Genomic DNA, 24,592 nt, shown 5'->3' on the forward strand with positions numbered 1-24,592 from the left:
TCTATATATAAACACATTGTGATGCATTTTGCAACTACTGAATTATTAGTTTTTGGGGTTTTTTTTAATTAGCCTTTTTTTTTCATATAAAATCCTTATACTAATGTTTGGCTCGACTCAACTAATAATTAATTTGTTTAAGGATTTGGCAACCACAACACATTTTCAAGCCCACTGAAAAGTTCTAAGAAATAAATGAAAAGTAGCAATTAGCATACATAGAAAAGGAAAGATAATTTCCCATTGTATGTCTTGGGGAAACTCCATCCCCCAAAAAGTTGCAAAGGTGCCCAGCCAGGGCAGAAGTAGGACCCAGGCTCTGAAAATGCTCTTATCATTGACTGTGTCACTCTCATCCAGCAGAAAAACTGACTGCCCTATGGTATTTCATTCCCAACCTTGCAGAAAAAAAAAAGTAGCCTTTAAACCATTTCTCAGGAACCATTCCTGATGAGGAAAATCTACACGTGCCTGCCTAATTCCTGTGGAATGACAGCGCTCCTGTCGCTCAGCCACAGCTCAGAGTACGCCTGGATCACTGTACCAGGGCCCCTCTCCATTTCAGCAGAAGATGTGGTGTTTAAGCTGAGTCTCTCTACTGGTCACTGAGCACCCCACGTGCTCGCTGCACCCCTCAGCATTCCCCACCCAGCCAACAATCGTGGGTATCAGATTAGCAGCAGGCATTGCCAAAATCCTGATCTGTAAACAGAAATGTAGAAATTGTGTTTGCATTCTCCAGCGTGATATCAAGGCCTTCTTTGACACGTGAAAAATTATGGAAAATTGAGAAGTGGCATTAATCCAGCATCGAGAGCCTTAACACAGGTGTCCTAAACTCATATTCTAAAAGACACATACCTCTCCCCGCTTTCCTTGCTCAGATACTATCACAGGCAAATTATAAAACTGGTTAATCCTATTTTTAGGATTTAGTTCATCTGCTGGAAATAGCCCCTTGCATTTTTGCACTGCTTCAGTGCCCTAATATGTTCTAGTGGAAAAAGCAAGTATTCCCTTTGAGGGGGTTTTGACCTTTTAATTGCAAAACAAATGCCTAAAGATATTTTATGAGAAAATATGCAAGGGGTGGGGGAAAATAAACAACCCCCCCCACAAACCACTCCTCCATACACTTCCTGCCAGTGGTCTGCAGAGATTCGTTTAGCTATGTCTCCTGCATCAGGAATGCTCCTATTCCCTCACTCCATGTTACCTGCAACACGGAATCGCTTAAACATTTCTGGAATTTTATTGGAATAAATTTCACTCAAGGTCCATCCTCCATCAATGCCAAGTCTCCCTGTCTGGGTGAAGATCCTGGCTGACATTCCTGAAGGGTTTTATTAGCAATTTTCCCAGTGAAGGACAGCAAAGAGTGGCACTCTCTAACTTTGTTTATAGCATTGCTGCTGTTAGGAACAGAACCACGTTTAAATAGCAGAAAATGACAAAGAAACCTGAATATTATGTAGAGAAGGGGGAGAAAATTGCCACAGGGGGTACAGAAGAGCCAACTTTACCAACAGTGTCTACAAATAGTCAGCTTTGAGGCAAGCAAACTTTGTGCTCGTGCTTCCTCCCTCCCACCTGCACTCCCCAGGTGAAGGAGCTGTGGACTCACAGCCAGACCATGCAGATGGTTACCCTCCTCTGGGCAGGATGAGTGGCAGAAGCTCAGCGTGCCTGGGGACCACAGGCATCCCTGAGGCTGTTCCAGGGAGCTCTGTCAGGGATGCACTTGGCCCATTGCCCGCGGTGAGGCATTTCCCACCAGCTCCATACAGACACGCCGGTGTGCAGGGCAAGGAACGTGCTCAGACTCCCTGTGCAAGCCAACAGCATTTAAAACTAATTTGCAGTGTTGGAAGTTTCCATATGAGACAGATGACAGGAAAAAACAAGGATGTTCATGTCTAAGGATGACCAAATAAACCCTCTGGTTATTATCCACCACCTCAGTCAGTTAAGGCAGCACCTTCAGTGACTACTCTCAGCCCCCATTTTTAACATGGTGTTACGATTGAATAAACAATTTACTATGATTTGAGCTGTAAAAACCATAAGGTTTTAGCTGCTTTAGCCTTTCAGATGTTTCAAATGCAAAGAACATTTGACATGCAGCTTCAAAGTTAATCTCGTTTTTTTAATCTTAGCTTTTAAATAGGAAAAAACAGTAGCATCACTTTGTTGCTATATGGTTTTATTTATTTTTAATCAAGCATGTTTCATCCTTATAACACGTTTAATTAACAAAGTTAATTAGCAACTACAGCCAACCTGCAAGGAAACAAAATCTTCTCTGGGGATTTAAAAAATTAAAACATGTTCACTGAGGAGGTCTCATGTTCTCTTTTGAAAAACCTCCAAATGATAAAAGGTTTACAAAAATGCTCTTTGAAAGCACAGTTTATGCTCTTAGGTTTGAATATTTGTATTGTAAGTGGCAACATTCCCAGCCAAGGACTTTGCAAAGAAATAATTAAAGAAGCCAAACAAGGACTCAATTATATCCTTTCCAGATGGAACCAAGCACAAAAGTAGTCAGTGTGTGCATGGACGAAAATACATTTCAAATCTCAGTATCACTGGTAGATATTGCAGTAGCTTGCTCTAAAAAACAAGTTTGAGGAAAGCCCATTTAGTCCAAGAAAAACATAAATGCACGAAATAATTCTGCATATTCTGTATTCTGCATATAGAACTCTTCTTAGACTAAAATTTCTTCTTCACTCTCCTTTCCCACCAAGTTCGACTGATTCAACTGCCAGACAAAATAAGCCCTGTATCAGGTGACAGTAAGAGCTCAGGGCTCCACCACAGAGCTGCACTGCTCCAGCTTCTCCCCATCCACCAGGACACAGGCAGGGAAGTCAATTCAGGCAACGAGTCCCTACCTAATTATCAGAATTATCTCCTGATTCTGAACGAATGCTGATACTCCTCCTGATGTAGTAAAACATCTCCTCAGATCAAGCACCACAATAAAAGCCACACTGGATCCATGAAAGGCTCCATTTTTCTCCATTGTTCTTTTTGTATTGCTTCTGTACATTGATACAATAAACCCAAAAACTGTAGCAGTGTACTTCAGCTTCCCAAACTTTGGTCTTCATTTCTATCTGGAAACCTCAGATTGAGAAACTGCCAGATATAGGGCTTTGCATCTCCATCTAACAAAGAAAGATATTACTTAAATTAGCTTCCGAATAAAGTAAAATGGTGCTGCAATGTATCCATTTGCCAAGACCCAAGCTGTACAGAACTAGGATGTATTTTCAGTGGTAAATAGTAATTTTACTTTTTTAATGATAATAGTAAATGAAGAACATTTGATAAAATGTAATGAAGAACACAGTCAAGACTCAACAAGAACGGGAAATATTTTAAAAACATCATCTGAAATTTATGCTCATGCTTCAGCAAACCTTAAGCCCCACGATCCCCTGGGAGAGGGGCTCCATCCACCTTGACATTGTCCTTTCCTGTCCTGATCAGCCCCACAACATTCCAGCATGCATTGGCAGCTCTTACATTTTCAACAAGTGTCAACATTTACAAAGATTTCCAACTTTTCCTATTTTCTAAGTAAATTATTACTTCTTTGCACAACAAGACTCAATAGGTATGAAGCTCCCAAGTCACTAATTTGTTTCTCTACCCACCTTTTTTTATTCAAGAACAGGAATGTGTTTTCTTCATGTTTCATCCTGTCAGGAATTTTTCACTCTGAAGCAGTTTCATTTAGAAGCATCGTGCAATACAAAGTGAAGCTCACCTTTCTTTATCACTTTATAACTTTCACTATTTGAAAAGCCATAAAATCACCACTGACAAAGTCAAGCTTTGAAAATACAATGAACATTTGTTTTATTGTTGGTGACTGTGGCCAAGCACAATGGCAAGCCATACTCCAGCGAGTCCTTCCATACCTTCTGGAGGCTATTTTGGAGCAGAGAAATCCCAACCAGATTTCCACTTTACACTATTGCTGTGAGATTCAGAAGGTGAATAAATACTTTTTCTCATGGAGAAAAAGCAAAGAGAAGACTGACAGAGACTCAGAACCCAAATTTGCAAAGCCTCCTTGTGCCTTGGAACCACTCCTTGTCTACCACTTATCAAAATTACTTCTCCTTAACTATTCCCCCTCTATATCATTATTTGTAGCCACAGCACTGTTTTCCCAATGAACCAGAAAAATCACAACTAAACCCCATCAAACATGGATTAAACACACCACAGTGCTAGCAACCGACCCAGGGGCAGGGTGCTACTTTGTGCAGAGAGATGCAGCTTCTGCCCAGCCTCCCTCAGCTCTTAGTTTTCCAGGGAGTTTCCCATCGGAGTGCTGACCAGGCTTGACCCCATGGGATGGATGAGATGTGACAGGGGAAGAGCCGAGGGTGGAATGGCTGCAGTGAACTCCCGTGCCTCTTTCAGCTCCGCTCAGCGAGGCTCCTTCCCCCATCGTCACCTACAGCGACAGCGCTCGCTGCTCCCCACATGTCAGAGCATTGTGGAACGGGGCTCCAGAGCCTCAGTGCCTCAGCCAGGTCTGCCAATAAAGGAGTCATCACCAACAAAAAGATATTCATTGCAAATTTAAAGCTGAGCGAAGTACGGGCTTTATTTAACTGCTTTTACAATAATCGCAAGGACTGGAGTTACAGTAATGGAAGTACTAATGCTGTCAGGCAGAAGCAGGAAAGATAGGATGAGCCAACAGCAAGGAGCAGCTCCTATTCACTGCTAACTTATTGGTAATAAAAGATAAGCCTACAGAAAATACAATTTACATTAAATTTCTCTTCTATAAGACATAATTCTGCCAGATCCAGACAAGCGAAACAGGCAGTAACTTATGTAAACTGTGTTTTCTTTGGGTGACACTAACGGCAAGGAAAAAGAAAATTATAACTATAATCTAAAATAAGGATCAGCAATCCTCATGGGGTCCTCACCAACTTCCAGTGGATTTTCATGTACATTAATCTGAAGAAGTTCAAAGACAACCACCTAGTTACTTTCCAGAAGCATCCAAACAAAACGCCAAATACAAAAAAAATGTCATGGAAGGAATCATGGGAGAACAAGTCAGGAAGGAGAAGGCAAAGAGAGGAACCTCATGAGGGCAGAGCATTTGTTATAAAAGCAAAAACATTGTCTTTGGCTAAAAAGTGGGACAGTTATGGCAAAGAAATTAAAAAGGAAAGGTTATCAGGAGTCCATGGCAGATTATCCCTGAATTGTTTCCATGACAAATTACTCTCCCAGCATGGGCACCTGAGCAGGAAAATTTCCCTCCTCTGAGCATGACCATGGGAATGGGCAGCGATGCATTTTTAACACAAGCATCCTCTCTCACACTATCAATCTTTATTATTTCATTGATATTTTTTTGTCAGCACTGAATTTATGAGTGCAAGGCAGCAAACTTTAATGATTCATTGGTATTTCAGACAACATTTTAAATATATCTATTTATCTATAAACATATCTATTTATTAATGTTGGAGTGTCTTCTTCCATTATTAGCACCGACTCCCCAGTAGTGCCCACCTTTAAATTTTGTACCTATTTAAGCAAAAAAAAAACAGTTAAGGAGGTCTAGACCCAAAGTGTAAAATTCTTTTTTTCTTTTGAACATTGAAATGGTTTTTAACCTTGCTGATGCAGAAAAGTCATCAAGTGAAGAGAAAAAGCTTTATAAATAACTTTCATTAGTAATTGCAAAATAATTAGAACGACAAGAAAGAGCCATCAAGCAAGCACAGGTGTGGTGTCAACCATCACAATCAATTCAGTTTCTTGACTGAGAAAAAAATAGGAAGAAAAAGGGGTTTTTTTCCCCCATTATGCACATATTGAGTTGGAGGATAAAAGATTAATGTCTGTGTGATACAATGCCAAATCATTGAGATAATTATGAATTATACCAAGCAATCATTTTACAAATCTCCTGGAACATCTCACTTTATGACCATTATTCATAAGATTATGCATTCAACTGCAATTCTTTTTTCAGATATGTTCTTCTGAAGCCTTTCTTTTGGTCTGAGATTCCAGACCAAAGAAGATGAAAATGAGTTTTTCTAGAAAGACAAAAATGGAGGGAAAACCCGACATTTTTTAACCATCTCTAGAATGTGCAGCCCAAACACAGAGCAGTAAATTGCAGCAGGCAAGGAAGATGCACCTGGCTATCAACTTGAATACAACCTCCTCAAGTATGAAACATCAAAAGCCAAGTGCCAAGAAACATCAAGTAAACAGCACCAGAATACTGAACTCTGAAATACATGTAAAGTACAAGTTTTCACATTATAAATTAAAGAGTCCATGCATTATGCAAACCTTGCATTTACCAGAAAGCAAAGTTAAGGTTTTAGCAGGGCCAAATTTTGCACGGATTTACTCCCTGTTTAAACATTTTGATTCAATATATTCCAGTGAAACCACTAAAACTCACTGCTAAGAACAAATGGGCACTGGATCCATCACACAAAATTTGTTATTATTAAAAGTGATACATTAACTATAAACCTTATTGCTTCTGTTCTGAAATCCACACTCTAAAGTATAGAGCAAAAGCAATTTGACAAATTCACACTTCTGTAGTTTGGAGTTTTCTGACATAAGTGACTGATTTATCAATTTTAATATTATATAAACAGTAATATTTATATCTAATGCTGTATTATTTCTGCCAATAAGTTGCAATCCAAGAAGCATAGAGTGGGAACTTGTACAATTAGGCAAGCTGCCAAGTTCTCAAAGAATTATCATCACTAAAAACCTCAGCATTCAAAAAGGAAAAAAAAAAGAAGGAAAGAAATAATAGAAGTCAATATGGAATATTAATTCAGAAAAAAAACTTTACATCATAATATAGGCAGCTGTCGCACAGAGATCCCCATTCTTTTCTAAGGGAATTACTGCTTGCTCTTTTTCTCAGGTGCTACTTTTAAAAAGTATTTTACACTAATGAAATTATGTTTAATCAAAGTCCTTAAATGATACCAAATTTCTTCCTGAGAATCCTTTCACAGCACAAGGCCTTCAGTTTCCACTTTTCTAATTAAAACAGATTGTAGTGTTTATGTGCTTTTTGATGGCATCTTCAGAGCCACCACATTGTTCTTATGACTTTCTTCAGTACAGGTGAGTGTGAACAGCAAACTGTCCCTCTGGTACATGACTAATTCACCTGATCCTCCCTCAGCAATACATGGTCCAGCAGCTCCAGTTCTTTAAGTGGGACGATAAGACCATACAGGTTGTTCCAAACTTCCCAGTTTAGCTTGATAGTGCAGTGGAGTTCAGACTGGGTTAAGAAAGAGGCACAGGGTCATTGCTACACGAAAGCCTGGCCCATGGAGAGAGACAACAGTGTAAGTCACCACCTTTTAATCCCTCTTATTCCCAACACACACAAACTGCCAGTCTTCATTTCACACACCCACAAGATGCTTTTTTCGGTCCTCATCCCCAAAACCACCTGCTCTAGAAGAGACAGAGCAAGACAGATATGAACCACTCTGCATAAGGGCACCTCTCCCATCTTGCCTGCCCTGAGCACATCGTTCAGCACCTCTGCTCTACTCCAGATTTCAAACCTGCCTACAGCTGCAGGTCATGCACAGAATTCCTGTTAGGGCAAGCAAAGCTATTCCTCCTCAGTGCCATTGCTCTTAGCAGTGTCTCCCAGCTTGTGAGTATATAAATTCTCATCTCTCTGCTGTTCAGTTTTAATCTGGGTCAAGCCTTTCTCTAGACTAGATAGTCTCAGTCCTTGTGTTTCTAGTTGGGGTGTTATGGATAGTTTGCAGTATGAGATCCTTACAGCATACAGATTGATACCATTTTTATTGTATGGTTTACTTATGTTTTGGGCTTTTTTCTTAAGTAACTATTTGGAATCCAGAAGATATCTATCTCCTGCTATATGATGAATTCTTCGGTTTGTGACCCAAACCCCTTCAGCCATTTCTAACAGAAGTGAATTATTTTTTTCACTGAGCCTGGATACAAGACGACCTTGGAAAATGAAAACAAAGGAAGAAAAAAGCAAATAAGGTTTTCTTTTTGCAAAGGACTCGGAAGTTGATCTAACAAATTCCCCCAATCACTTTTCCTCATATATATTTTTTCTCTGGAGATTTGTCACATGGAGATGATGTGCTGTGGAAATTCTTTTCAAAGGACATGCATTTCCCTAAGGGCTTTTTAATGAGAATTTATTGCTCATGAAAGATTCAGGATTGGCAGCACTTCAGTCTTCAGTTAATGATCTTTTGTTTATTAACATAAAATGCATCACACTTAACAGGAGTGTAACTTTCCCAACCAATGCATCAAAGCACGGAAGAATTCTCACTCCTTCCATCTTACCCCCTGAGGCTGTCTGAGAGGGTGTTAGCTGAAATTTATATGGTTGTCCTCTATGAAAATGAAGTCAGAACTCTTGTTTCACATAAAGCTGAAAATCATGGAAACATTTTTTCATAAACTAACAGCAAGAAATGTCAGTACACTACTGTGATTTTTCACAGTACCTATTCATTCCACACAAACCTTTTACCAGAACCAGAAAGCGTTTGCTTAGTCCTAATCCAAATTACTTTTACATTCTGTGGGTAAGATTCATGCAAAGTACTGATTCCACATCCTGGTAGTAAATTACCATCTTTAGAAAATCAACAAATTCCTAAAGAGTGATGAAGACTATAGGCAACTGGGTCTGTAAACCAGAGATCCCAGAAACACACCCCTAAGCCACCTCATGTATATTAAGGAAATAAAGACAGAAATACATTTTTACACACACACCAAAAAAATCCAACTTCATTGTGTTGGATACTAAGCTCAACTAAACTTTTAGATCCTACTGCTTTCTTCATAACTAGCTTTCCTTTGGCTCTGCCCAAGAGATACACCCAGTTCTCATTTGTTTGTGAGAATGCTCAGAAAGATTTTCCTCCCTGCTCTCTACAAAGCTTTTCACTTTTGCTGTTACAGTTCAAAGAAGATACCTCATTTTGCATCATTACTGGTTGACCTCTTACCTCTGTTTTCCACTCCTTTGTTCCCAGATCATCACAACAATTCCTAGCATCCTTTGTAATCTCTTTTTAAAGGAAAGTGTTACACAGTGTGATGTGTTTCTATCCATGCAGAAAGCCCACAGTATGAGGACTTATGGTTTTCTTAATAGGCTACATTTCTACGTCTTTTTTTCTCTCCGAGCTATATTTACTGCAAACTCTGTAACCTTCTGGATGCCACTCATGTCCTCTTCTAACTGAACACTGAAATACCTTGTAAAAACCATGTGGATAAGAAACAAGACCAAAGTGATTTTTATGCTTTGCTCACTTTGCTCACAACCCTCTCCCTTGACTTTTTTTTGTGTTTACAGAATTGTTCAATACTTACAACTTTTGGTATAAATCACTAACAGATCTGCAATGACTCATAGAGAAATTACAACAAAGGAACAAACCTGGTCAGAAAGAGTAATTTTCTTTACTTATTGTTTTCTTTTTATTTTTTTCTTGTAATCTCATTTTGCACCCTCAAGAATACTGTTCTTGTAAGACCCAGAAACACTACTCAGTCAGGGGGACAGGTTTCTGCTGGGAACTGTCTACGTTTTAAGGCCAAAGGAGCTAAAACCCAGATCAACTACCCCTGGAGTAGTGTTTTCTGTTGTAACCCATCCCTGCTCTCCTCTACCAACTCACCTGAGATACAAGAGAATTTGTTCTCACATAATTTTACAGAAAATTAAATAATCTGAACAGTGAGATTACACTTTTGGATACAGCACTTTTGATACAGCCCCTGCAGGTGCCTTCCAATAGGATTCTCAGCAAGTGACAGATGAAATAAATGAAATAATTATTTTCTGAGAGCATTTCTTAAATGTCTACATCAAGCATATTAAAGATTTACCAACAGGCAATAATTGCCACTTAGTGTTCAGTTTCAGGAATGTGATCCTGTTTATTGAATACAAAGACTCCAAAAGAGAAAGAAATTCAGACTATCGTATAAATTTCTGTGGATTTGGATAAGCTACAGTTTTGTGAAGAGAAAAACAGATGAAAGCTAATAAGAACGTTGTTTTTTTTTTAATTTAAAGGGATGCTGTAACACAAACTTCCTTGGAAAAAGTTATAAACTGCTGGACTTTCCACTGTCCTCCCCCAGACTAAGGAACGTGTTTCACTGTGCCTTAAACAAAATAATGTTCTCTCCACCACATCTCACCATGCCAGAAAGAAAACAAGCAGTATGCTGAAAATCACTTTGAAGTATCCTTCAGTATCCCAACACATAAATTCATATTCATGCAGCCTCATAGCAATAAAATCAGTTCCATGCTAATGATATAATTGTTTCGTCTATCATTCTGTCTATAAAAGAAGACTAGATAAAGTCAAAGGCAGTGGCCTCTGGCTGATTATGTGTTTTGACAAATTAGATGATTAACTGAAACCTCACACCCAAGCTTTGCTGTCTCAGTAGACCTAGAAGAGGAGAAAAAAAGCTTTGCTTTTGAAAGGACGTGCCTCTACAGGGAGCTCAGCCCAGCCTGAGAGTGCTCCTCAAAGAGCAGTGTTAGCACTGAGCACAGAGCCCAGCACACAGCCTAATTCCTACAGAGAAATTACAGCTGTCACTTTAAATAATGGAAGCAGCATATGGCAATATATGCAAAATGCTTTCCAACACGTTCAAGTAGAAATGGAGAAACTAAGTTATCAATGACAGTTTTACCACATAATATACCAGTGTAACACTTAACAACACTGAAAATGAAATCCAGACATATCAATGGGGCAATGGCTGTATTTATGAAGGTGTTTAAATTCACATACTGTCAAATCACAACTAGGAATAAAACAGGGAAGACTGAATAGCAACAGGCAAAAAGATCCACTTGTGTTGTTCAAGTCATTTTACTGAGCTCAGTTAAAAAAACTCAACAAGTGGTACCCCAAATTTGGCTCAGTACATCTCAAGCCCTGCTCTCTGAATATTAAATGACAAAACATTATCAGGTGAAAGCTCAGTACTGTCTGTCCTTCCAGCTAGTAGCTCAAAAAAGCTGGGCCAGAACTGTTACTTAGAACTTTTTCAGTTATTTGTGGTGTGACTGAAAATGCTATTACAACAGAGTGTACTGTCATCCTTTTACAAGTAAACACAATCTAAAAAAAAAAGGCTTTCTGTTTAGAACCTGAATCAGGGAAGCAAACACCTTCAAGAAACCCCAGACAAATGAAATCCCCTTGGGGCATTTTAAATAATTTTCCCCAAAGACAGCAGCCAGCTCTGCTCTGTGAATGAGGCCAGCTTCTCAGAGCTCAAACAGCATCAACTTCAATGGAAGTTGAGCTTCAACAAACAAAATAAGTAATTTAAAAGATATGGATGAATAAGGATTAAGATGTGTTAGTGTTCAGGCATTTCCAAACATATTACATGTATATTAAGAAATACTAACTGTCTGAAGTATTAAAATGGAAATGCTTTCAGCAGTTCAAATGTCAACCAGACGCTTAGGCAATTCCACATTTCTCCAGTTTCAGCAAAAGCAAAAGCATGTTTTGAAATCATTTGATGTTTGATTAAAGTTCTTTGCCATTTTCCACAGCAGATGCATTGTATCTGGGTAATGAACTGTGCTCTGAAATAACTTATTACAGTCATCACCACAGCCAGCTACATCACCTTTGGCAGAAAGCAAAATAAAAATCACACAGAGCTCACATAGCATCACCACAAGGATTACTTCATTTACAGAATCAGGAAAAGCTCTATTTCAAATCAAGGTATTGATTATTTCAGAATTTAATCCTGCAGTCAAAAGCTGTAACAAGAAAATAAATCAAATAAAGGGCATTTTCCAATTAAGTAAGTGACCCTAATTTTGATTTTAAATTTCTTTGATATTAGAGATCATAAAGTAGAACTACACTTTAAGTATCCAGGTTGTTACAGTAGGAATTAAAACAGACACATATAAAATAGGTAATTAATTTTATAGGTAAATCTCCCTCATGATGGCCATGCCTTTAGTACATAAGATCAAAACAGCTGAGAGAAAATTCATAAATCGGTACCTTGAGGTCTTTCTGCTTAAACCTAAGCTTACATTAATTTCCTTATCTTATCTTAATAATAAAAGGCTCAGAATGAGGCTGCAACAAGCACCTACTTTAACATCCACTCCCAATAACCAGCAATTGTCTCAGGGAAAACCAACAGGAGCAAACTCCTCCATTCCCTGGGTTCATTAGCAAAATTGTTATTGTGGCTTTTCACAGTGATTTACAAGAGTGCATAAAGAGCTGAAAGCACCTGTCTGTACAGAATATATGTTACTAATGGTCTAAGGTGCTATACAAGTGGTCAGAGCTGCTCTGAACTCAGGGGATCAATATCTGAGAGATGTTTGGGTTCACTTTCCTCCCCAAAAGCCCCCAAAGCAAAATAGAATTGCTCCTCCTTTTTCACCAGGCTGCAAGAACCAGCAGACTTTGATATGCTGAGACACTTCCATGTTGACATATTTTCCTTAACAAGATATTGTCTTAATTAGTTTCATCTGCCATTTGGAGGTTATCTAGAAGACAAGTTAAGGATTTTTTTAGTGAAGCAGAAAAAGCCCATATGTTTTTAGGTTGCATATCTTTCCCTATTATACCTGCTCATTACTGCACATCCCACAAAAACAGTTTTCACAGCTGACACTGAAAGCTGTTATCATCTAATTCCACATGGAAATGAAATGCTAGGATATCTTTCTGCACAAAATACAAAATACCCACATATTCATCCCTTCATTAAACTGTTTTGGTGAGAAGGCATGACCCAGACACAGAAGCATTGCCTTACCCTTACCAAAGCCTTTACCCTACAAAGGTGAAGCCAGCACCAGCAGCACTTTCCTGGCCTCTGTCTGCAAAGCTCTTGGCATCAACACAACGTCCCAGTGTGTTAGATGGGAATAAAGCCACATGCTAAATTCAAAATTATTTTAGTTAGCATACTGCTGCTTGCTTTCCAGTCTCAGATGAAGATAAGGAAAGGATAAATTCCCAAGGTATATGAGGTCTATCAACAGGTACTTTCCCCCAGCACTGTCTTGTGAAACCATTATGAAAAACTGTACCTACACACAGACAGTGCTTCTGTATGCATCTATAAAAGCTATGGCTTTGTTTAAAAATCCTGAGCTTCCAATTTCCCACAGGTGCAAGTGACAGATAGAGAAAACAATTTATTTTCTAGATAGATGGGGAATAATTTCTCTTTTTCCCTATACACAGATCATAGTCTACAAGGTTTCCCAAAGACATACTTTCTTTAAAAGCACCAATATTTTTGGAGCATTACCTGCAACAATACCAATCAACTTTTCTGCTACGAGGAAAATGTTTCTCAGTGCAGACAAGTACTGATAGTGAAACGTATTACTGAAGAAGAGTATTTAAGACCACTAGAAAATTATGCCCATCATACCAAGCAGTAATTTAACACTTTAAACAGGCAGCCAGATGGCTGGTTTCAGTCAGCCCATTTCCACTGACATGTATTTAATCAGCTGAGTTACCCCAGACAAACAAGCAGCAAGGATTCCTAAGAGCAGGACGATGATGGAGCGGGTTAACTGGAGCTGCAGATCAGCAGGGTTTAGAAATTACTTCAGGCTGGGGCTCACCAGCCCTTGGCAGGCCAGAGGCTCAGCCCCGCTCCCTGGGCCAGCAGGACAACTCAGGCACCTGCTGGAAGCCCCAGGGCTCAGCAGGACCTGCAGGAATTCCTCCAGGGCCAGCCACAATCCCCCAGATGGGCTTTTAATGACAGACCCTCTGCTCCACCGCCTCCTGCCATCCTGGAGGACACGCATCCCTCTGCCAGGGCCCAGCTGGCCAGCCAAAAACCACTCAGGGAGAGATCTGCTACAAAGGGAGCAGAATAAAACCCTGTCCTGTGTCCCTGCCACAGAGCAAAATTCTCTGTGACTCTTCAGACTTATTGATCTCCTCTCCAGTAGAGATCTCCAGCCATTGTCATGCTCTAATTTTCATTTAGATTATAAATCTGCTCCTTTCTCAATGGTCAGAGGATTTTCCCAGGAATTCCCTGGCCAGCCACCCAACAGTCCCACCAAAGGCCAGAGCCATGGTTTAACCTATTTATTAACTGTACCCCGCAATGCCCATCCTCTCTATAGCTGCATTAATTCTCTCCCAGATCCTCTCCTCCTGTATTTCCACAAAGCACTCTGCTTTTCACTCGGGTTTTAACATGGCTCAACTCAATGAGTTCTCACCAGTTCTAATACATGTGTTTTGGTGCTGGTTCTCCTAAGCAAACTTGGTTTGATCCTGAAGTCAATGATTATGGGCAGAGTCATTCAGGTACATCTGTATACGGTCCCTGGACATCACAGAACAGGACAAACCTGGGGAGAGCCAACATTACAGTCTCTGAAGAGGTTAAAGCAGCAGGATCAGTAATTGCAAAGAGATGAAAGAGCCCCTCCTGTTATTTTACACAAAATGAAAAAAGGTGTCATAAATTTTCACAGATATTACAATTTGAGTACTCAAACACTTATTTTTACCTCAGCACTCTACAGGAAATATGCAGTTTGAGGTGGTAATAGGACCACATTTAATGACTCCCAGAACCAGCCCAACTCTGAAACAACGTGCCTTGAGCCTCACTGCAGAGAGAAATGAATGCATTACCCTGGCCAAACAGAAGAAATAATCTCATATTCAATGCTCACTGTTACACACCATACTTCCTATAATTTACTGCCCTTTTTATGCTCTTCTATGTACAGAAACATAGAAACAGTCTTTATTTTAAACTAGGCAAAGTTTGAGAGCTTTCCTGAGAGGCAAGGATTTTGTTTTTCATTTCATTTTTAAAAGGAATTAAAAATCTAGATCATAACATCCAACAACAAACAATGGTGGAAGTCAGTGCCAGGCTTGCTTATTCTCAGAAATAAAGTTGAGCAGTCTCAGGACCTTGTCATTTGAGCATAGATTGCATTTTGGCATATCAGATGCTGCAGTAATGGGATTTTGTAAATCTGAAATGCATTCATATTGTGTACATAAAGAAATCTCTTGATGTTTTACTCAGTTCAATGCTCTTTTTCATCATATGTACCAACCCGTGCCCCCCGCGTTCAACAGCTAATAACCAATACATCTGATGAAAATTAATTGTCTTGACAGCTTGCATAAAAACTATAAAGGTGCAAAGGAAAAATGCTGTGGCAGCATTTTCTTTCTCTGTAGGACAGTAGCTATGGAAACTATCTTCAGAGGCCAACTGGCTGCCATCCCAGTGCAACAAAAAAAAAAAATCAAAATGCTACTTTTAGAGGGTTAGTCAGTGGCACCAGTCATAATTATCAACATCTACGATGTGGCTGCACATTAGCCACAACAAAATATTGGTTGATGTTGTTGGGAGCAAAGGTGATATCATACCACTATTACAGACCTGGATAACACAGAGCCTTATAAACTGTCCTCATACTGATTATGATAACATGTCAAAAAATTGCATAAAAACATGTAAAAATAGCTGTCTAAAATATCCATGTGAAAACCATCCAATCTCTTAACAGAAAATATTTTATTACTTATTATGATAGAAAAGCTCAGGTAAATACTTGCAGATGAAGAGGAAATCTCTAATGTTATTGAACTGTCACATTTCACTAACTGAAACCTCTCCTTTCCGAAGGGCTTTATCCCATATAGCTAGCCTGAACAAAATCTGTGATTTCTAATACAGTCTGACAAAATAATTTTTAATGAATGTTGAGAGATTATGAAGGATTTTTCCCTAAAAAGATAAGACACAAAGGAGTCAGAGGTTCATTATTGCAAATGCATGTGGCAACTTTCACTGCCAGCCACAGAAGAGTTCCTGTGGAAATGAAGTCACAGGTGATTGATGAGACCCAAACCTTTGAAAAAATATGTCTTCCATCCAGAACAGTACTCAAAAAGTAGGAAGATTTCAGTCAATAAGAAACTTACTTATAAATAAGAAAGCTGGAGTATACATACACCTCAGGTATATACACAATTCCACCATTGCAGAGGTTGGTATTTCTCTAAACCACACGATTTTGTGACTCTGTAGCATTCTCTAGTGGGTAATTTCTCTCCCTGTGGATACCTTTCTCCAGTTTCTATGCAAACTGACACCAGCAGTTCTTTTTTAAATGGCTTATGGAGACTACCCAGGAAGGGCAGAGTTACACAGAGCAGGTTTATTCCAGTCAAGAGCCAAATTCTCCCCAGTGCCACACTGTACTGGCTGGGTCTGCTGGAGGCTGTGGAAGTGGTACCTCTTGAGGCATCTCACTTGAAACCTTGGGACCTTGACATGCACTACAAAGCCAAACACGAGTGTGGCTGAGGCACTGGGCTGTCAGCCTGTTATCCTGTAACCTCTGAGCAGCCACAAATCAATGCTGGCCTCATTCAAAAAAGTCTGTGCCTATGGGCAGAAAATAACTAATAACTAAGGCATGTACTAAAATACAGGACATTTAGGCAACTTTAAAATTCAGTTTAGCTCACAGATTCAATTGCTGTTATCCACCTATGTCTGCAGCCCCATCCTGCTGCTTCCACTGAGGAGCTGTGATCCATCTCCTCCCCAGCTCACCAGGATCTGCCTGTAAGAGCTGGGACCCAGGCAGGCAGGCTGGATTCACAGCAGGCTGTGCTGCTGCAGACCCATTTTGCCTGCTGAAGATCCTCTAACCCAACTACTCCACTTACTCCAAATTGAAGCAAAGTAGGTGATTTTCAGGCTTTTAAACCAATGTGAATTACTATAAATAACAAGTAGGTCAAGACCATGTTTTTATCTCTTGCATTTTCTCTTGCTCACAACAAATGAGCCAATTCTGACCCCTGCAGGTCCCTCATCAGGGTGGTACAGCCTCCCCTTTGGGTTGACTGGGTGAGGTGGCACAGGTCCCCAGTGGCAAACCCAAACATTATTTTCCAGTCACCCTGCTCTGTCTCCTTGTAACCTTAGTCACAACCTTCAACAATCCTGAAACTGTATGATTTTCCACAGATGAGGTTTTTTCTCTTATAGAGGAAAGAAGGTGTCTATCCTGTATTTTTTGCAGATCCAACAATACATGCCTGTTTCCTTATTTTTAATAAATTAGGAGTGTTGAGCAGCTTTCTCTATAAAGCAGCAGATGAAGTCTCTTAGAAATACTTATTTACTTACACTACCTATTAGACAGTCAAGGAAATAAATTAAGACCTTCAATGCAGTCTTAATCCAAACTATTTCACTGACTGACTGAGTGCCTCGCCATTTGGAAAAGCAGCTTTCATACATCCTATCCAGACCTCACTGATGAGATAATTTGTAACAGCACTGTAAAAGAAAAACAACAACACGACAACAAAAAGGGGCAAGTTTTCTGCAGGCAGAGGGAAATTCACTACTGCTTTAAGTGGGAAGGGAAACCCAGCTGTTGGACTGTGATTTCATCCTGTCATAAAGGAGCTCTGCATTTGACATATTGATTGGGGTAACTGGAGGGAAGAGGATCATGCCATGCCTAGATCTCCCCAGTGCCATCGATAAATCCATGGCTGACTGGAACTGTGGGTTATATTTTAGATCTAACAACAGCTCTCATTAGTTCACCTGTTACCTTTGCATGGTTATATTAGCAGGAAATTGCAGCAAAACAGACCAGAACTATTTATCACATGCCTCACACTTGGTTTGATCCAGCTACTACTAAACAAACCAAGTTATGTTTCAGCTAACTTGGATCTGAGTCAAAAATACATGGTCCATGCTGCCACCAGAAAAGAGGAGATTAACAGAACTGAAAGGAGGGACAATAGGGTTTGTGTGCCAAAATCCTGAATCTTTTCCTGTGTTAATCCCATCAGAGACACCCATCACTGAAAAGCTTGTCTTGCCTACCGTCCTTAAGACTATCACAGCTACACTCTGCTGAGTGAAGATGTTAAGGAGATTAATCCAGACTCTAATAATATTTATCCAAGTATTGCTAAAAATATCTCTTAGAAAAGCCTTTACATGACAAGGGAGAGATAAACTCACATATTGATACATCCCAAACTATCCAACCTCCACCCTTGCACAAAACCCAGAATCAGACAAGAAAATGCTCAATAAATAATAAAGCATGTTTTCATTACTCTAGGTAGTAAATCCACCAGGGACCACTGCCACCATTTAACAGTGCACACTACACCAATAAGTTAAGAGCATTGGCTTTTAACAAAAAGATATACACGTATTTATGAAAAATCTGATTTTTTCTTTGACACAAGTAACTCTACCCTAGAAAACAAGTCTCAGCATCTGTTAATGCCACACTTTCTCTCCTACAGTTTCACCCCTCACTGAAATGTATGCTGTTGCAGATCTTAATATCTTTCTCCACACCTTCTTTCACACTTCACAACACCTGTATCACAAATCTTGAGACTGAACAGGTTGTTCCACTCCATTTTTTTTTATTCTTTAGTTCTGACACTTTCCTAACTCATCTTTTCAAACTTAATAGAATATCCCCTTGCAGTTAAGTATTTTCTGCCTTTGATTAATTTGTGCAAACCTGCAGTTCTCTTCCTGAACACAACTTCATCATTTTATTTCAAGGCAAAGCAAATCAAAATTCAAGAAGGTAACTTCCTTCCTCCTCACCTGCCAAGATCATGTTGATGTCTCAGTCCCTCCTCTCACATGGTCTCCTTACTCTTCCTTAGAGTTCTGCTGTCTCTGGTTCCAGTTCCTTGACATACAGGTCTATTACAGTCTTTCCTGGTTTAAAAACAACAACCATCCTTGACTTCATTCTCTGAACATTGAGCAACTACACTGCCACTCATCTTTTCTCCACATCTTTCCTATCAAAATACCAGAAGTGGTGTTTGACCCTCTGAGAAGTTGCAACCTCAGGAACCAACTCCTAAGTCCTCATCAGGAAGCCATGAAGCCTCCTCCTCCTCTCAAATCAGGAGCTGCTTTACATGGAGTCCAGAATAGGAAACATTGGGATGTGCTGGGACTTCCTGGTTTTGTTTCAGGAAGTTTGGGCAGAAGCAGCCCAAGGTTACCAGGAGACATCAGTGTTTGTAGGCTCCTGTTACCCACCAGTCACATTTGGACCTGTAAGACACAGTGCCAGACACGGAGGCTCAGCAGTTTTGAAGCAGCTCTTCAGATATCCAGCCTAGTGAGAATGTCAGGCTTTGAGAACAAATAGAACCCCTGACATCAAAACAAATCTATTCTTGCTCTCTGACTAACAATTCCTCATTTTTCTTTGTACCCTGCAGTCTAACTCTCTCATCATGTGCTGAGCGGTGTTTCACGCATACAATGTCAAGTTTGGGAGACAGACATTCTTTGTGATCATGTTTTAAGACATTAGGTGCATTTGCACTGCCAATTTAATGTGAAGAGGGGCATTTTCTCAGTGAAAACTTGATGTGTGTTGATACTTAAGGTTTTGGGCCCACGGTGCATGATAGCATGCCTTGATTTCCCCCTGCAGCTGTGCTCCAGGACAACACCCTGAGCACCCCAGATATAACACAGATAGAAGGCCTCCAGCAGCTGACTCCTTCCTGCACGCCCAGGACAAGCAGCTGGTGCAACCTCCTGGGCCAGCTGGGAGATGAAGTGGAGGTGTGGTCCTGGACCCACCAGGGATCACAGCAACTAATTAAGTTTTTTCTCATTTGTGCCATGTCAGTTGGTAATACCAATGCTCCTTGTCTGGGCTCTACTACAGTGCCATGGCAAATGTAAATAAAGTTATTTAACAAGAATGAACATTAAAAAAAAATAAATCAAACCATAGCCACATACTACAACACTGAAATTGTTCACTTCCATTAGATAAGATTGAAAATTGATAACTTACTCATCTCAGTAGGAGTAAAGCCAGTGTTACTTGCGAGAGAGCCCTGAAGCAAAACTCCGAGCAAACTGTCCTCAGTTATGAACTACAAACACCCATCTAGAGCTTAGATACCAGAGGCATTCCCAGCAGTCTTCCCTACTACCACATGTGCTATTTACATGAAAAAATATTTTTATATGCTTGAAGGTTGGCACGTCAGATTCCCATTAACACCACCAGGAATGACTGCAATTCAATCTCATGTTCGGTAGCTACCAGGAGTCACTTTATTGCAGATGCCAAGAAGGCCAGGACACAACACATGGTTACTGTGGCTCCACTGGTGGCTCTGGTCCTCTCCCAAACTCAACAGAAAGATGCATTTATTGCCCTGGGTCTGGCCCACATTCCCCTCTGACCACATGTCACACAGGTGTGTTCTTAGTCAGGACACTGCTGCCCTTCAGGGTGCAGTAAGTCACTGGGCTCATCATTTTACACATGCCAGCTGGCTCCTGTGCCTGAGACTAGGAACATCCACTGGAATGCAGACATACACAGTGGGCATGGAGAAGAGGTACACAGGCAGCCAATTAAAAGAAGGGGAGAGAAAGGGAAAGAAATAGAAGAAAAATCTGTAAAGATCAATGTCTTTTGCCACAGAAATGACTATTTATGGCAATGAAACCTGAAATTGTAATTTGAAATGCTTAAAGCATATAGCTTGTCTTCAGAATAAAAAAAAACCCACTCAGAATAAGGATGTGGTAAACTCAGGCACAAATTACTTTATCATCATCAACTATACAATGGGATAAGGATTTTAGCTTCCTGTAGTGGCTCAGATCAAGAGCATGGGTAAAACCTTGGCACAGAGAAGAACTGAGAGGATTCAAGTGGACATAATGAGAGAGCAGCTGCATTGTCTATTTAGAACAACACAGGCCATCAGGAGCCAAGAGCCTTTTTAGAGGGGTTTATACACAAAGCAAGGGAAGTTATTAGAAGGTGGAAAAAATATGTACATGGATAGCAACTGGTATATGTTTGGCTCAGACACTTGGAACCACATGGATTTCAGAGAAATCCTATAAAGAGAGACAGGGAAAAGAAGAACATTTCTTTTTGTTCTTTCACAGCACACAGCACTGCTGAGAACTTTGTTTCTGTAATATATCAAACTTTTTTTTCCCACATATTGGTTTTTCCTTCGTGATCTTACTTTCATTCTAATTATTTTGAGGAATAATTTACGTTTCAGATGCCAACCATCAGTGCACACACCACAACAAGATGCAGAAGTACTTGATTTTCCTTTATGAGCCATTAATTTCTGCACTTTAAAGATTCTTTCTGAAAAAAAAAAGTACCTTCCTATTTTCATTTCAAATGATAAGTACAGAAGAAAAATAAATTCTCAAAGTAACAGACAACTTGAGGGTTTCTGACATAAGCCTTGCTGCATAACTATTTCTTAAGGTTTAAATCATTTGAATACATCAAAACTATGTATACTCTTTAAAATTCCATTCACATCAGCTTGAGACTGTAACCATCACCTAATGTTCTAATACTATCAATTCCTTCATCATTCCTAGGAGTTTCCATTATATGACATCTAAATATCAAATAGTTAGAACCAAGAAACAGAATTTTGCTGCTGTAATAATCCCTCCAGACCATCTTCAGAATGAAAGCATAAACACAAATCCCACCATCAGCCTTCTGGTTGATGTTTTTACACAAATATTATTGAAATCGCCCTTTCATTCTCTCCTTTCTGAGCAGTGGAAATTCTGCATCACTGCTCTGATAATTTCAACGTGACCATGGTGCAGTTTCAGTTGGAAAAAGACGTTTAAACATCCACGGAAACATCAGCCAAGAGCAGAAACACCATGCCTGTGTCTTAATACCAGTCCCAGGTCAGTTCCACCACTTGATCACTTGATGTTTTAGCTAAATCTAACAGCAGCTCTTGAATTGCACTTCCTGAGAACTGGAGCAAAGCAAAAGGGGAATGGGTTTGGGGGTTTTTTGTACAGCACCTCTTTGCAAGCTACAAGTGCACAGAAACACACACACTTAGCTTTGCATGCAGAGTAGTCTATCTATTTCAATGCTGTAACTCCAAGGTTAAGCAGGTGTCTAACTGGTGGCAAAATCAGGGTCTTAAAAGGAAAATTAATTAGTGTAAGAAGTGGATTTATGCACAACACCTGGCTGCTGCTGCTTCTGGGCTTATCTATGTAGGGATTTATCTGGTGGAGACAAGCAGTGTGTAGCAATAACGCTCTACAATTGTTGCAACCAACCCTACATGGCACAGAAGAAGAGTTAACCATTAATAATTATTACAGAGAGAGAAGTTCTTTGCTAAAGAAAGAGGGTGACATGAAGTACTACAAAGCATACATTAATACTTCAGCAAGAAAAATTTGTCAATAAGTGCAATAAACTGCCAAAAAAAAAAAAAGCCTACATGCAATAAACTGCAAAAATGCAGATGAAAAAAATCTGAAGTGAGAAAAAAATTCCTAGGAAATGCTCTAAAAAAGAGACCAGACTGAAACAGCCAAAAAGTACATACAGTAACATGCAATATTTCTGAGCTAAAACATATAATCTTTCTGTTCATGATGTTTAGTGAAAGGGAAAAGTACATGAGAGATGCTGAAACCACTGTGAATGTTTTATATTTTTGTTTTTCCATCAGAGCTCTGCACTGACCATCCAATCCATCCTCCCTGATGGGCACACCCCCGAGGTGGGGGGACACACCACATGGCTCACTTTAACTCTGTAAATTAAAGAGCTGTGCTGTGACACGAGTGGGACTGCTCCACCGACACAGGCAACCTCCAGCTCCAAGGATTGGTGGGAATGGGGATTACAGCACCCACTGCAGCTGCCCTGGGAGCAGGCAGGGCTTCAGACAGGGACAGCCCAGCCCCTTCAGCCTCGTTCTGCACACCCAGAATCCAGCGGGTCACAACGAGCTCAGCGAGCGCTCTAACCTGGATGGCTCGGAATTTTATTGGAGCCTTTGTAACACAAGTGTACTTTTCCATACTGCTTCCCTCCATGGCACAGCAAATTTCAGGTTCTGAAAGAAACATGTAAATCCACAGAAGCAGAAACCTGATGACATTTTTATTCTTGCTATTGGCAAGCCCCATGTAATGCCAGTGGCGTTAATGCCAATGTTCACTAGCAAAAGGAACTAAGGAACTAAATTCAACCTAGGGCACTCATTGCTTTGTGCTGAAAGGGAATTCTGTATTTAGCTTATATGATTTGTTTCCTCTCTTAACAAGAAGTGGAAAACCATTTGTGGTATTCATGGAAAAGAAAAAAAAAAAGTATTTTTGGTTCACCACCAATGGCCAGCATAAAAATGCACAGAAAAAAAAAAATCCTCAGCATTCTGATTCTGATTACTGCCTAGTTATTCCCCAACCACACTTAAAACTCTAGACTGCCCATTCCAGCATTTCAGGGCAATTTTTATTGACCTACTAACCTGTAACTCTGGGAAGCCTGCAGCTAAGAATGCAATAATGGCTAACAAATACAAGTCTCCAAACAGAGTGTAATAACCTTAAGTAAACTACTGCCAAGCAAAAGTCCTGCAGATCAAACAGTTCCCACGAAGCCTTATGCTATTAACTAGCAAAAGAGTCCCATGATATCTCCATAGTCATGCACAATAACAGAGCACTGTGCTTCTGTTTACTTACATAGCTTATCTGCAATCCAGTAATGTATACAGACAGCCCCTCCGATGTAAATCACTTCTCTATTTCATGATACTTCCCTTGTTAAAAATTTGCTAGCTTCCTAATGGTAAACAGGGGGTTTATCTGGAATATCTGTTTTCAAGGGATGGGCAGTGGACACTTACAAAACTATTTCAATAAGGGACTCTGTATGGTTACATTGAGAAAAAGAATTGTAAACATACAAACTAAAGTTTGCAACAATATGGTATTTATGTGGCTCTGCATTTTTCCTGCTGCAAGGCCCACTCACACATTCCCCCTTATTTCTGTCATTCCCTGGGTAACCCCACCTCAGGAGATGGATAGTGGAACGAACATCGTACCACAGCTAAAAAGAAGAATCTACAGCTAAAAGGCTCATGGCCAGCAGTGGGTCACACAACACTCTGTGTTTACCTCACACCCTACTGCTTTGTGTACTGCAACTCATTTCAGAAAGATCTCTACCTAATAGACTTCTTCCATGGGGACAGTCTGCACCCAGCCATCACTGCAATGTGGACGAGTCAAAACTTAAACAATCAGAAATAAAATGAAAACAGAAATAAAACTCATTAGAATGCTTCTTCAAGAGGCACAGAACGGGAACAAAATCTGCTGCCGCTGAAGCAACAGGACTCGAATGCACACCCGCGGGCCCCCTGCCCGCGGATGAGGGGGAAAAAGGCAGGAAAAAAGCGTGTTGCCCTTCTCCCCCGGGCCGAGGAGGAGCTGAGCCCCGCGGCGGGGCCGGGCGCGCAGGGGGCGGTGCGGGCTCCGGCCGGCCCGGTGCAGCCCGCTCGCTCCTCGCGGCGCTCGGGCGCGCAGGGACCCGGCCTCCTGCCGGCGCTGC

At 40.3% G+C, this 24,592-nt stretch overlaps 1 protein-coding gene across 1 annotated transcript in view; it reads right to left on the reverse strand.

Moving 5' to 3' along the window:
• The window catches only part of NCKAP5 (NCK associated protein 5), a 354,576-nt gene that overhangs the window by 198,446 nt on the left and 131,538 nt on the right, over positions 1 to 24,592 (reverse strand). The gene's annotated exons all lie outside the window — the stretch shown is intronic.

This window comes from Onychostruthus taczanowskii, unplaced genomic scaffold, assembly GCF_017590055.1.
Source record: "Onychostruthus taczanowskii isolate IOZ18803 unplaced genomic scaffold, ASM1759005v1 scaffold10, whole genome shotgun sequence".
Lineage (NCBI taxonomy): Eukaryota > Metazoa > Chordata > Aves > Passeriformes > Passeridae > Onychostruthus > Onychostruthus taczanowskii.